General features: G+C 45.4%; 2 long non-coding RNA genes across 2 annotated transcripts; both read left to right on the forward strand.

Annotated features, from left to right (window-relative positions):
• The first annotated feature begins 5,178 nt into the window (after nucleotides 1-5,178).
• LOC121401366 lies at nucleotides 5,179-6,827 on the forward strand. Its single transcript, XR_005966182.1, has 3 exons — nucleotides 5,179-5,319; nucleotides 6,186-6,262; nucleotides 6,398-6,827. It is a non-coding gene; the product is annotated as an uncharacterized LOC121401366 (long non-coding RNA).
• Nucleotides 6,828-10,545: 3,718 nt separating this feature from the next.
• LOC121401151 lies at nucleotides 10,546-12,284 on the forward strand. The gene is made up of 3 exons (XR_005966145.1): nucleotides 10,546-10,580; nucleotides 10,663-10,739; nucleotides 12,009-12,284. It is a non-coding gene; the product is annotated as an uncharacterized LOC121401151 (long non-coding RNA).
• The last annotated feature ends 1,160 nt before the right edge of the window (nucleotides 12,285-13,444 follow it).

Genomic DNA, 13,444 nt, shown 5'->3' on the forward strand with positions numbered 1-13,444 from the left:
TGGTCGTCCCCGCCATCAGTGATGCTCCTGTGTCTCGACTTTCAAAAATAACGCACTGCCAGTCCCTTGACGCTTCGTCTTTTCAAGGACTCTATGGACAAAGAATCTAGAGAGTCTTGCTACGTTCTGTTTTCTCTGCTTCGGAGTTCATCCCTTCGTCCAGTTCATTGCCATGGGGGGTCATCAGGGCCATTACAATCTGGTCGATACACTTTATCGCTGCGATAGCGGCAGGGATGGTGCTCCCCGTCACGAACTGTCTCAATTAGCCTCACAAATTAAGAATGCCGACGACTACTTATGCGAAAGCTTCACTAGACGCAACCACAGTCTATCAGGGTCATTCAGGCTCTATTGCAGTTGCTGCACGAGATCCCTTCTGGAATGAACTTATGGTCGCCGCCTTCCTCTCTCCCTCCATCCCCATTCAAGGGTAAGCGTTCTCTTCGGACCTGTGACCTCGGATAGATAATTAGCCAGCTACGGAGGTAAGAGCACTCTCTACCACAACCAAAGCTCGTCCCACCTTTGTAGGGAAGTGTTTTTTCGTGTCCCCCACTCCAAGGGATCGAGGTCTTTTCCTCCACGAAATTATTCACGAACAAGGGTCGGTTGGGAAAAGCAACGACCTCCATGGCCAAACCGGAACACACCTTAAGTCCAAGACAAGACTACCTCAGACATACTCTATGTCCCTGAGTAACTACGCCAGTGGGGGGAGGTTAAGACTTTTTTCAGAAACGTGGTTACTATCCACCCAAGACTCATGGATTTCAAGGGGGGATGTCACAGAGGTTTACCCTAGGTTTTTCTTCTCTCCCCCTCCACGGTTCTTCAATGTCACGCCTGTCCGCAGGCAGCCAAAACAAACGATTATAGCCTTCCAGAAATGTGATTTGCCAGATTCTTCTCTCGCTAGAAGTTATTATTCCCGTACTCCTGCGGAGCCAATTCAAGGGATTACTACTCAAATCTTTTCGTAAAGTCCCCAAAAGGACGGATCTGTTCCGAAGCCGATCTGACTTAAAAGAGCTAAACAAATTTTATCGTCCTCGCAAGTTCAAGATGGAATCCCTGCAGTCTGTCATCGCAACGATGTCACCAGGCCAAATTCCTCAATTGTCTCTCTACATAAAGACGCTTACCTACACGGTGCCATATTTCCTCCGCATCAGAAATTCTTGCGGTTTGCTTCAAAAATCGTCATTTCAAATTTCCGAGTCTGCCCTTCGGCCTCACGTCGGCTCCCCGAGTCTTCACCAAAATTATTGGCGGCACAGCCACGCAGACTTCGCAGCAGAAGGGATAAACATCACTCCCTACGCTTGGACGACCTTGCTTGATCAAGGCAAACCTTTCCCTTCAAGAGGCTCAACAATCTCTCGGACCTCCATTCATCAAGCTGCAGGACCTGGGCTGGGTCTAAACACTCACCAAGTCTTCACTAGTTTACCCAGCCATCCATGATTTTTCTGGTATGACGTTCAACACTCAATCCACAAACGATCTCTCTTTCCACATGGAGAAATGTTCAGTTCTGCCTGCAGAAGCTGGTGAACGACACTACTCCAAAAAGCCACGTCACACAGCGAGATCTGCGATGAAGGTTCTGGGAGTCATGGTATCCGTCGATCGAAGCAGTGCCATTTGCTCAATTCCACCTCAGGGAACTTTCAGTGGAACATCTCTCATCTGGAACGAAATCGCCTCTACAGGAGATTCAACTTCTCTCAGCTGACGAGATCCTCTCTCCTGCTTGTGGTTACAGATCCCACATCTCACCAAGGGAAGTCTAGGGGAAACCCTGCTGGCCGCATTCTGACAACGGATGCGAGTCTCTTCGGCTGGAGCAGTTCTCGAGGGCCAGTTGCCCAGGGACGGTGGTCGCAATTCCGAACGCCGGTTTGCAGATCAGACTGCTCGAGAAGTTCGTGCCTTACGGTGGGTCTCATCCACTGGCACACACGTCCTCAAAGGCCAAGCGGTGAAGGTCAGTCCGAAACTCAACGGCTGTGCCTACATTTCAACCACCAGGGCCGGGTACAAGAACACGGCAGGCCTCACGAGATTAAAGCTGGTAATCTTTCGGTGGGCCGAAGGGCCTTCAACAAGGTCACTGTCGGCCACTACATCCGGGATTGCTGAATTGGGGAAGCGGACTTTCTCAGGCCGTCGGTCCCTAGACCCGGGCGAGTGGTCCCTAAACGACCGACGGTCTTTCAGGAGTTAACGCGTAAAGTGGGGGTCCAGAAGTAGACTCATGGCGGACCAGGCACAACGGAGGTTCCGCAGTTCCTGGCTCGCTAACGAGATCCCCTGGGCTCACAACGTCGCTGCCATAACGGCTCCTGGCCCTGTTCGGCTGGCGTCGCCTTTCCACCTCTGCACGCATCCCCAGACACCATCAGAAAGCTTCAAAGAGAAAAGGACCACCCTCATTCTGATTGCTCCACGGTGGCCCAGATGGTTGGTTCTCGGATCTCCTCAATCTATCCGTGCGAACAGTGGACCTTTACCATCACTTCCAGACCTTTCTCACCCAGGACCGATTCCGGCACCCAAACCTAAGCAACCCTCTCCTTAACGGGCATGGCTCTTGAACCAAGATTCTTAAAACCCAAAAGGGTTTTTTCTGCAGCGAGGTTTGCAACACTATGTGTGCAGCACGGAAACCGATTTTCAGGCCAAGGCGTATCTATAGGTGTGTCCACCTACGCCAGTGGTGCTCTAAATCCAATGTGACGTTCCGGACCTTATCCATTACCGCACAATCCTGGAGTTTCCTGCAAGACGGTCTCTCCATGGGCTGTCCCTTGGGGTCTCTGAAATCCAGGTCTCTTGCCATCGGTTCTTCTTCCGAGAAACGGCTTCGCTCTCCTTCAGACGTCAGACCTTCATGCAGGGAGTAGCTCAGTCGCTCCCGCCAGTTTGCCGCACCAGTTCCCTGTGTGGGATCTGACTTGGTTTTACATGCCTCAACTGCCTCCATTCGAATCCACTCGCTTCTTGTGCTCTCCAGTGCTCACCTGGAAGGTCGTTTTTCTACTGGCCATCGCCTCTGCGAGACGTGCTCTGAACTCAGTGCACTACCTGTACAGCTCCTTACCTCATCTTCCATTCATGACAGGCTGTTCTTCGGACTTTCCATCCTTCCTACGAAGGTCGTTCGAATTTCACCTAATCAGGAAATTGTCCTGCCGTCTTTTTGTCCTGCTCAGCGAACCTAAGGAACGAGCCTGACACCCTTGATCCTGTGAGAGCCTTAAAGTTCTACCTGATCAGGTCAGGACATCCGGAAGTGTGATTGCGCTTGTGGTGATCCCTTTTCGGGACCGCGCCAGGGTACTCCCGCTACCAAACAGATCATTTCCAGATGGGTTCAAACAAGCTATCCAACGGGCTTAACACGGCAAAGGGGAAGGATCCCCCACACAGAGTCACTGCTCATTCCACCAGGGGTGTGAGTTACCTCCTGGGTTGTTCCGTAACCAAGTTTCGGATACCTGAGAGCTGTTGCGAAGGCAGCTACATGGACTTCTGTCATTCATTTTTCCAAATTTTGACCACTTTGATACATTGCGGCATCCTGACACTCGATTCGGCAGACGGGTGCTGCAAGGCCGCGGTGGTTTTCTTTCTGTAGGCCTTCTTATCCCACCCGGTTCTGGGGACAGCTTTGGTACGTCCCTGGTCCCTGTGTTCCCCAAGCTGACTTGGAGAAAAGGAAGATTTGTTTACTCACCGTTAATCTCTTTCTCTTTCAGATCCTTTGGGGACACAGGGCTTCCCTCCCTGGTTTGGCCTTCACTCCGTCCGATGTTTTCGGGTTAATGAAGTGTTATAATTCTTTTGATTGTTTATTCCAAAATTTGGTTTTATTATTGCCTGTTGGAGCTTTGGTACAACTGACCTAAGCTCCGCCTACTGGGGTATAGCCAAAGTGAAGGGGAGTCAGTTTTGTTTTTAGGGGTTGTGTCCTGCCTCCTAGTGGTGTTAGCTACCCATGGTCCCTGTGTCCCCCAAGCGACTTAAGAGAAAGAGATTTTTACGGTGAGAAACAAAATCTCCTTTCCCCTTCCCACCCTAATTTGCAATGCAAATTAGGGTTCGGATTCGATTCGGGATTCGGCCCAAATCTTTGCAAAGATTCAGGGGTTCGGCCAAATCCAAAAAAGTGGATTCGGTGCATCCCTAATGTAAAGTTTCCCTTTAACAGATTACTAGGATGTTGGCCGGATTCAGCAGGCGTTCAGATTCGGCCGATCTTCTTGCATGGCCGAAAACAATCCTAATTCGATATGTTTAATTAAGGGGCGGGGGAGGATAATCACATGACTTTTTGTCAAAAAGAAAGATTTTTCCACTTTTTCCTTTCGCCAGCTAATTCACATATGCAAATTTGGATTTTGGTATTCATGCCGAATCTTTCACCAGTATTTTCTGGGCATCTGGCCGAATCAGTGCATTCCCTACAGATTACACCCTCCCCTTACCTTCTTGTAACATTGCATTATGCTTGGCCCCACCTCTGTGATGTCACAGGAATAATGCTGCCATTCTGTGATCATGTTTTGTATTTATGTTTTTATTTTTTTTACACAAACTTGTCCTCGAAGCTTTACGTTTCTGAATTGCATTCTTGGACCGAGTGTTCGGCATGAGGAGACTCCTGTGTTTATCCCGGCCCCGGTGGGAAATAACCGACAATCCTGCTCCCCGCACTCCAGAAATCTGTCGGCTCACCTGACTCCAGCACCGCACAGCACTTACAGGCGCAGCGGAAGGGTAATCCAGAATGTTCCCATCCTACATAGGTAGTCAAGAATAAAGCTATATATATTAGGGATGCACCGAATCCAGGATTCGGTTCGGCCTTTTTCAACAGGATTGAGATTCGGCCAAATCCTTCTGCCAAACGAACCGAATCCTAATTTGCATATGCAAATTAGGGGTCGGCCGGACCTTTCACTAAGAATTCGGGGGTTCAGCCAATCCAAATTTATTAATATATATTATATAAAAAAACAGGTCAACGTTTCGGTCTGTGTCTAAGACCTTTCTCAGACCATACGATATGATGTATGGTCTTGAGAAAGGTCTTAGACCGAAACGTTGACCTGTTTTTTTCAAATGCATTAAATAAAATTTTTATATATATAAAATAATTCTAATTTCAAATGCTCCTGCTCAGGTCTTGCAGTTCCTGGTCGCTCATTCAGACCACCATTCAAGCAATTCTCAGGAGCCAGGAGGGAAGTCTTGGTTCTTTGCAGGAGCTGGCGTTGCTCACCGGTATCATCAGCAAAGCTGCACTTCCAGGTAAGAATGAAGATCCGCAGGGTGGAATATTCAATTCTCTACTTTTTGTTCTAGGGGAGATATGTTGTATTGAGATGTACTTCTTCTAACCACAGTCCATTAGTTTGACTCTGTGTTGAGAGGTGATGGGAAGGGGTTTTGGGTTGTGATGTCACACAGTGACAAGTATGAGCTGTCCAGCACTTCCCAATAACCCCCGGGGATTGATTTACTCCAATTCTTAGTAGCGTCCCCCCTACAGCTGAAATGTTGGTCCAGACCCCAAATAAATCTATGAGAGGTCTTCTGGCCATCAGCTGCTCCCTGCCTTTGTGCTGCCGGCATTCCCATATATTAAAGGCCACATAAACCCCCCCACGCACAAATTTAATCACTGAAGAGCCTCTTTGAAATATCTAAACACCTGCCACTCTGGTTGTTCAAGGGTTAATAGTAAGGCTGCAGCATCCTGTTAATCACTTAGGATTTCTTCTGCTCCTCTAACCCACTCTGCCCCCTTCCTTTAGGAATTTCCTTTGGCTGTTGGCTCATGAGCATGCTCTGTTCTTCTCAAGTCAGATTAATAAGCACACCCTCCAGTCTAACAGCCAATGAAGAGATGGCTTAGCTGTTCCCACAGAAACTCTGTTCTAGCTGTCCGCTCCTAGTTTTTCCCCTAACCCTTCTCTTGAGCTCAGAGTAACCATTACAGTGCTCAACCCAAGCAGGACTTGTCATCGTACTAAATTCTGCCTGTGTTAGCCTGCATTTTTTATTTGCACAAACTTTACATCGTATATGTGCTGTTGCTGTTAAATTGCAAATGAATCTGCTGACCTTATTTCTCTGTCGTGACTTAAATCTCAATGGTGCGTTCTGTATTGAAGGCGTTCTCAACGAGCTGGATATCGGTTTAAATGAAGGATCAATGATGGAGCTACAAGGACATATTGGACGCTTCCAGGTAACGCTTCATTCATCCGACCGTGAGGATCCATGTTATACGATCACGTTTTACTCTCCCCAGCGGTTGGGCTTGTATGTGTTTCCCCTACACGGCCCCCCTACACTGAACTGATCTTTCATTAAACCCCCGCAGCGCCAGTGTCTTGCATTATTAAACCGCTTTGGTGGGTCCGATAGACTTCGGCAGCTCAGTCTGCAAGACGATTCCTCCCAGCTGGACGGAGTAAGCAAGAGGGACGCCATGGAATTAGCCATGCAACAGGTAATGGTTAAAATACATCAAGATGGAATCATAAACACTAATAGGTAATGATGTTGCAGTCAATTTCTCAGGTCTCAAGGGAAAACCTAGGGATGTACCGAATCCACTATTTTGGATTCGGCCGGACCCCCAAATCTTTTCCGAAAGATTCAGCCGAATACCGAACCAAATCCTAATTTGCATATTCAAATTAGGGGTGGGAAGGGGAAAACATTTTTACTTCCTTGTTATATGACAAAAAGAAACACGATATTCCTCCCCGCACCTAATTTGCATATGCAAATTAGGATTTGGTTCGGCCGCGCAGATGGATTCGGCTGAATCCTGCTGAAAAAGGCCGAATCCCGAACTGAATCCTGGATTCAGTGCATCCCTAGTAAAAACTCACCAGTTTAGAGAAGGGGTCCAGGTGCATCGCGCTGAACCTTCAGCTAAGGGAGCCGGATAACCGTATAATTGAGCAGGCACTTCCAAGGACCAATCTTCCAGGCAGACTTGTCAGTAAAAAGTGTTTTTTTTTTTTTTTTTTTAAACTGACGCGTTTTGTATCGATAGGATACTTAATCGTAGGCCTATGATTAAGTATCCATCGATACGAAACGCGTTAGGTTGTATCCTAGTGCACTGGAATAATGAATTAAAATACTTTTTAGCTGCCTGGAAGATTGGTCCTTGGAAGTGCCTGCTCAATTTTCCATATAACGGTAAATACATGCCATAACCCATATCTGACACTTTCAACCGGCCTTTTGCCTCCGCACAAATCACTAGAAGGGGACAGATCCCCATTATGTTGCTATAGGCCTTGCTCTGCTGTAAGTGCATCGTCTGTTTATGCATTCTGGACCTGCTTTACAGATCTGCCTCCAACGTTGATGGAGTACCTGCCAGGCGCTCATGATCCAGAACTCTCCGAGCTTCCAGCAAAACTGGGTGTGTCTCTTCAACCCCCAGCCTTCATGGAGAGCACCAGCCGAGATGGGACACGGCAAGGTAATAGCAAATGTGTGTCCGCTGCCTCATTCGAGGTCTAGTAACTCCTAGCAACCAGTTAGCCTGCAGCATTTACTCTGCTGCTTTAAAGGAGTAAGTAAGTTTTATCAGAAAGGTCTATATAAATACACCAGTAGACCCTCAAAGTAGGGATGCACGAATCCTTTGCGAAAGATTTGGGCCGAATACCAAATCCACATTAGGGGTGGGAAGGGAAAAAACTGTTTTTACTTCCTTGTTTTGTGACCAAAAGTCCAGCGCTGTCCCTCCCCGCCCCTAATTTGCATCGTGCAAATTAGGAATTTGGTTCCGGCCGTGCAGAAGGATTCGCCAAAATCCGAATCCTGCTGGAAAAAGGCTGAATGCCCGAACCGAATCCTTGGATTCGGTGCATCCCTACCTCGAAGTAATGCTGCTCAGTGTACTCATGGGCTTCTGTATCAGACTTCCTGTTTCAGCTTAAACCTCCAGGGCTAGGGCTTGAGCATGCTCAGTTTGCTCCTCTCACCCTCCCCTTTCCTGCTGTAATCTGAGCCCAGAGATTTGAGTGAGCAGGGAGATACTCAGGCAGGAAGTGATGTCACACCAAGCTAATATGGCAGCTGCTTATCCTAAACAACCAAATAGAACGTCTAGAGCTGTTACTCAGGGTATGATAAAGCATTCCTACAGAATAAATATAAGTGTTATAGCTTGCACAATAGTGTCTAATATTTTGGGCAATTAAACTGCTTTGGTAGCTTTCCTTTCTCCTTTAAAACGATTTAGAAATGATTGCTAAGGACTGTTAGCCCTATGGCATTGGAATTTTTGACTTTTTTTAAAGGTTTTTTGCATAATCTTCTGTGACGATCAATTGTAGATTCCCAAGTGTCCGTTCTCCCCTCGTGGGGTTTGCCAAGCTTGGGCGTAGTGATCCACCTTCTGAAGCAGAGCGCCAACAACTTCTTCGCTTACTACGAACATCCACCGGCAGAGCGTGGGCAAGCTGCAGAACGTCGAGCAACTGCCACCGGATGAAATTAAAGAGGTACCTTCCCAATGCCTGTGATTGGCCGGAGTTTAACTGAAGGAGGGGAAGCAGACCATGCCAATTACCCTCCCCCGGTGAGGCATTGACTGATTTATAATCTGCCTCGTGTTATCTCTTTCTTGCTCCCCGTAGCTTTGCCAGTCTGAGATGACAGTTGGAGTAGATAAAATCTCAACCACACAGAAGTTACGCGCTGGCACGGCGACGACTCGTGAAGCTTATTAACAGCCGAGCCAAACTGCTTTCCCTTTGTAGCTGTATCCTTTCAGTTTGGGGGTCACTACCTTGCTGCTTGATTGGTCCTTAGATTGGTCCAACTGCCTGTTTTTACACCTCTATAGATCTCAGGCCTCTCACTACAGCAGGTTATATTGTAGTATAAATGCTGACATCATAGTCGGTAGGTTTAACTCCTACTACAATGTAGTCTCTGGCATCCAATCAGCATGTGGGTGGGATATTGGGAGGCACATTATCAAGGGTAGAATTTCGAATTCACTCTCATCCATTTGAAATTCGACTTATCGTAACGTATTAATAAAATCGATTTTTTTTTTTTTTTTTCTTCCAACTAGGACGAAAATGTGCCATAAAATTCGATCAAACTCAATTCAAGTTTTTTTCTCCGAAAATACTCAAATGTCAGGAAGGCTGCAAACATCTCCAAATCGATCCCTGGCCCTCTCCCATTGACTTAAACAGCTATTCGGCAGGTTTTAGGTGGCGAATAGTTGAATTCGAATTCTTAAAGGGCCAGGTATTGATAAATCTTGAAAATAGAATTCAATTCTTTTTTTAAAAAAAAAAACTCAAATTGATTTTGGATAATTCCCTTAAACTCCCATAAATTCGAATTCGACTAATCGAAATGTGTGTTAATAAAATAGAATTTTTCCAACTTGAACGAATTTAAAACGACCTTAAAACTTGAATCGAATCTAATTTGATCAAACACCATATGTGTTTTTTTCTCCAAAAAAACTGGAATGTCGGGAAGGCTGCAAACATCTCCAAATTGATCCCTAGACCTCTCCCATTGACTTAAACAGCAATTCGGCAGGGTTTTAGGGTGGCGAATTGGTCAAATTCGAATTCTTAAAGGGCCAGAGTATGATAAATCTTGAAAATCAGATTTGATTTTTTTTTTTTTTTAAAAAACTCGAATCGAGTTGGGATAATTCCTTAACTCTCGACTAATCAAAATTATTAATAAAATCGAATTTTTCCAACTCGGGCGAATCAAAACTGACCTTGAAAACTCAAATTTGATCAAACTTGATTTGAGTTTTTACTCCGAAAAAACTGAAATGTCAGGGAAGGCTGCAAACACCTCCAAATTGATCTCTAGACCTCTCCCATTGACATAAACAGCTATTCAGCAGGTTTTAGGTGGCCAATAGTCGAATTCAAATTCTGATGATAAATCTCGAAAATAAAATTAGATTTTTTTTTTTTTTTTTAAAACTCGAATCGGAGTTTGGATAATGCCCTTAAACTCTCATAAATTCCAAATTCGACTTATCAAAATGTATTAATTAAAGCAGATTTTTCCAACTCAGACGATTTTAAACGACCTGAAAAACTCGAAATTGAATTCGATCAAACTTGATTTTCTCCGAAAAAAATGGATTTTCAGGAAGACGTCTCTAAATTGATCCCTAGACCTCTCCCATTGACTTATACAGTAATTTCAGCAGGTTTTAGGTGGCGAAATAGTCAAATTTTGAGTTCTTAAAGGGCCAGAGTATGATAAATCCTGAAATTCAAATCGAGTTTGGATAATTCCCTAGTCGGAATTTTGACCATAAAAAAAAATTCAAATTAGAATTTCAATTCGACGTCTAATAAATCTGCCCCTTGATGTTTAAAGCGCCTCTCCTTAACCAGCCGTATGCAGATATTATAGAAACCTGTCTGTACATTTCTGTGGCGCCACTATAGAATACTACCTGCTCCACTGCAACCACCAGCGATTCCCAAGACCCCGTTCTTCTCAAGCACGACCTTCAGGCAGCAGAAGGTTTCAAGGTGAGACCACATATCCCCAATTGGGTGGGGGGCAAATCAGTACCATTATAGCTGACCTTTTCCTTTTGCTCTCTCTTCTCAGATACAATTAACACTGATCCTAACATGGACCTAAGGAACCTCCGACAGAATAAAGTCAGCCATCAGGACGTAGATATGGTAAAAACAAGACGAGTCGGGGGGTCAGCCATTCCCCAAACTGTGGTGACTGTTAAAGGGGTTGTTCACCTTTAAATTAACTGTTAGTATGGCGAAGAGAGGGATATTCTGAGACAATTTGCAATTGGTTTAAAGATTTTATTATTTGTGGTTTTTGACTTATTTAGCTTTTTATTCAGCAGTCTGCTATTTCAGCCATTTGGTTGCTAGGGTCCAAGTCACCCTAGCAACCATGCATTGATTTGAATAAGAAACAGGGATCTGAATAGGAAGGCCTGAATAGAAAAGATGAGGAATAAAAAGTAACAATAAATATAAATGTGTAGACTTACAGAGCATTTGTTTTCTAGAGAGCTGGAAAGAGTCAGGAGGAAAAGGCAAATTGTTCAAAAATTATACAGAATACATAAGGAAGACCAATTGACACGTTGCTTAGAATTGGCCATTCTGTAACAAACTAAACGTGAACTTAAAGGAGTGGTTCACCTTTAAATTAACTTTTAGCATGTTATAGAATGGCCAATTCTAAGCAACTTGTCAATTGGTCTTCATTGTTTACTTGTTATAGGGATCCTTCGCGAAAGATTCGGCCGAATAACGAATCCTAATTTGCGTATGCAAATTAGGGATGGGAAGGGGAAAACATTTTTTACTTCCTTCTATGTGACCAGAAGTAACACGATATCCCTCCCCGCCCCGAATTTGCAAATTAGGATTTGGTTCGGCCAGACAGGAAAAGACCAAATCCTGGATTCGGTGCATCCCTAATTTATTTGTCTGTTACCTCTTTCCAGCTCTCAAATGGGGGTCGCTGACCCCATATAAAACCAAATGCTCTGTAAGGCTACACATTTACTGTTCTTGCTGCTTTTTATCACTCATCTTTCTATTCAGGCCTCTCCTATTCATATTCCAGTGTCTTATTCAAATCAGTGCATGGTTGCTAGGGTAAATTGGACCCTAGCAACCAGACTACTGAAATGACAAACTGGAGAGCTGCTGAATACAAAGCTAAATAACTCAAAAACCACCAATAATAAAAAATGAAAACCAATTGCAAATTGTCTCAGAATATGACTCTCTACATAATACTTAAAGTTAATTCAAAGGTAAACAACCCCTTTAACCATCATGGGTCCCCATAATACTAGGCCCCCCGGATGCTCCGTGCACCCATAGATCTGCCCTGGCCACGCCCATCACGCATATATTTGCATCCCCATTGTGTATGTGACAGTTTGCTGACGTCTGTATCCCTTTTATTTGCAGCTGCTGAGAGAAGGCGCCAATAGTTTTGGGGAGTCCCTGCAGAAGAGACTGTTAGATATTGAATCATTGTACTGTAAGGTGAGATCCCGTCACAGCTTCATCCAGGCGCTGGTCCGGCGAATTAGAGGCCTCCTGCGAGTATCCAGAGCTTCATGAGATCGTACACAACTGTTATAACTACAAAAAAACCCTTTTTTTTCACTTTTTTCAGACATAGTACGGAACTTTTTTATTGCCCCTTGCGAATCAATTAAACAAAATAATAATAATCCCTTATTTTTGTCTCCAGTTTGTCTTTTCTGGACCCTGCGGTGGGTCCTGTACAGAAATGGTCCCCTCGAGTCCCTGTCTGAGGGGCGGAGCCTGATAGATACCGTCGCCTATCGTCCAATCATATTGCATTCTTTCCATGGCGATAACCCGCATCAGAAGGGAGTCTTCCAGCTTTGCTCAACTGGTTTCATTTCTTGTGGTGGTGGGGGGGGGAGATGCCCAGGGTGGGCACCAATGTGAGAAGTCACATGCTCTGGGGACCCTGAAGGGAACCTTTGGGCAGAGAACACAGAATATATATATATATAATACACAAAAGACATGAATATTTTGTAAATTATATCCTTATAAACGGTGACTAGTGATGTCATCAGTTACAAACGGTGAGTAGTGATGTCATTTCTGTCACATGACTCACTAAAACTTGTGTATTATAATAAATAAAGTACCCCTTGTTGGAAAATGAAGATATTAGATGTGACCTCGGAGTTCCATGACCTGTATAAAAGCACGAGGCCTACACTCCTCGGTGACTTGTAATATCCTTATATTTTATAATAGGGGTACTTTATTCACTATATAATACACAAAAGCTTGTAAATTAGATCCTTATAAATGGTTACTAGTGCTGTCATCAGTTATAAACCCAATCACCCTCTCTCTGACTCAATCAAACAACCTCCATCTCTCTGACTCCCCCCCCCTCTCTCTGACTCCCACCCTCTCTCTGACAACTCACCCACCCTTTCTCTAACACCCACCCACCCTCTCTCTGACTCCACCCACCCCTCTCTCTCTCTGACTCCCACCACCCTCTCTCCACTCCCACCCACCCACCCTCTCTCTGACTGACTCCACCCTCTCTCTGACTCCCACTCACCCCTCTATCTCTCTGACTCCACCCACCCACCTCTCTCTGACTGACCCCCTCTCTCTGACCCTCTCTCTCTGACTCCCACCCACTCTCTCTGACTGACTCCCACCCTCTCTCTGACTCCACCCACCCTCTCTCTCTGACTCCCACCCCCACTCTCTCTGACTCCACCACCCTCTCTCTGACTGACTCCCCCCTCTCTCTGACTCCCACCCACCCTCTCTCTGACTCCCTCTCACTGACTCCCATCCTCTCTCTGACTCCCACCCACCCTCTCTCTCTGACTCCC

Source organism: Xenopus laevis, chromosome 3L (assembly GCF_017654675.1).
Source record: "Xenopus laevis strain J_2021 chromosome 3L, Xenopus_laevis_v10.1, whole genome shotgun sequence".
NCBI classification, from domain to species: Eukaryota; Metazoa; Chordata; class Amphibia; order Anura; family Pipidae; genus Xenopus; species Xenopus laevis.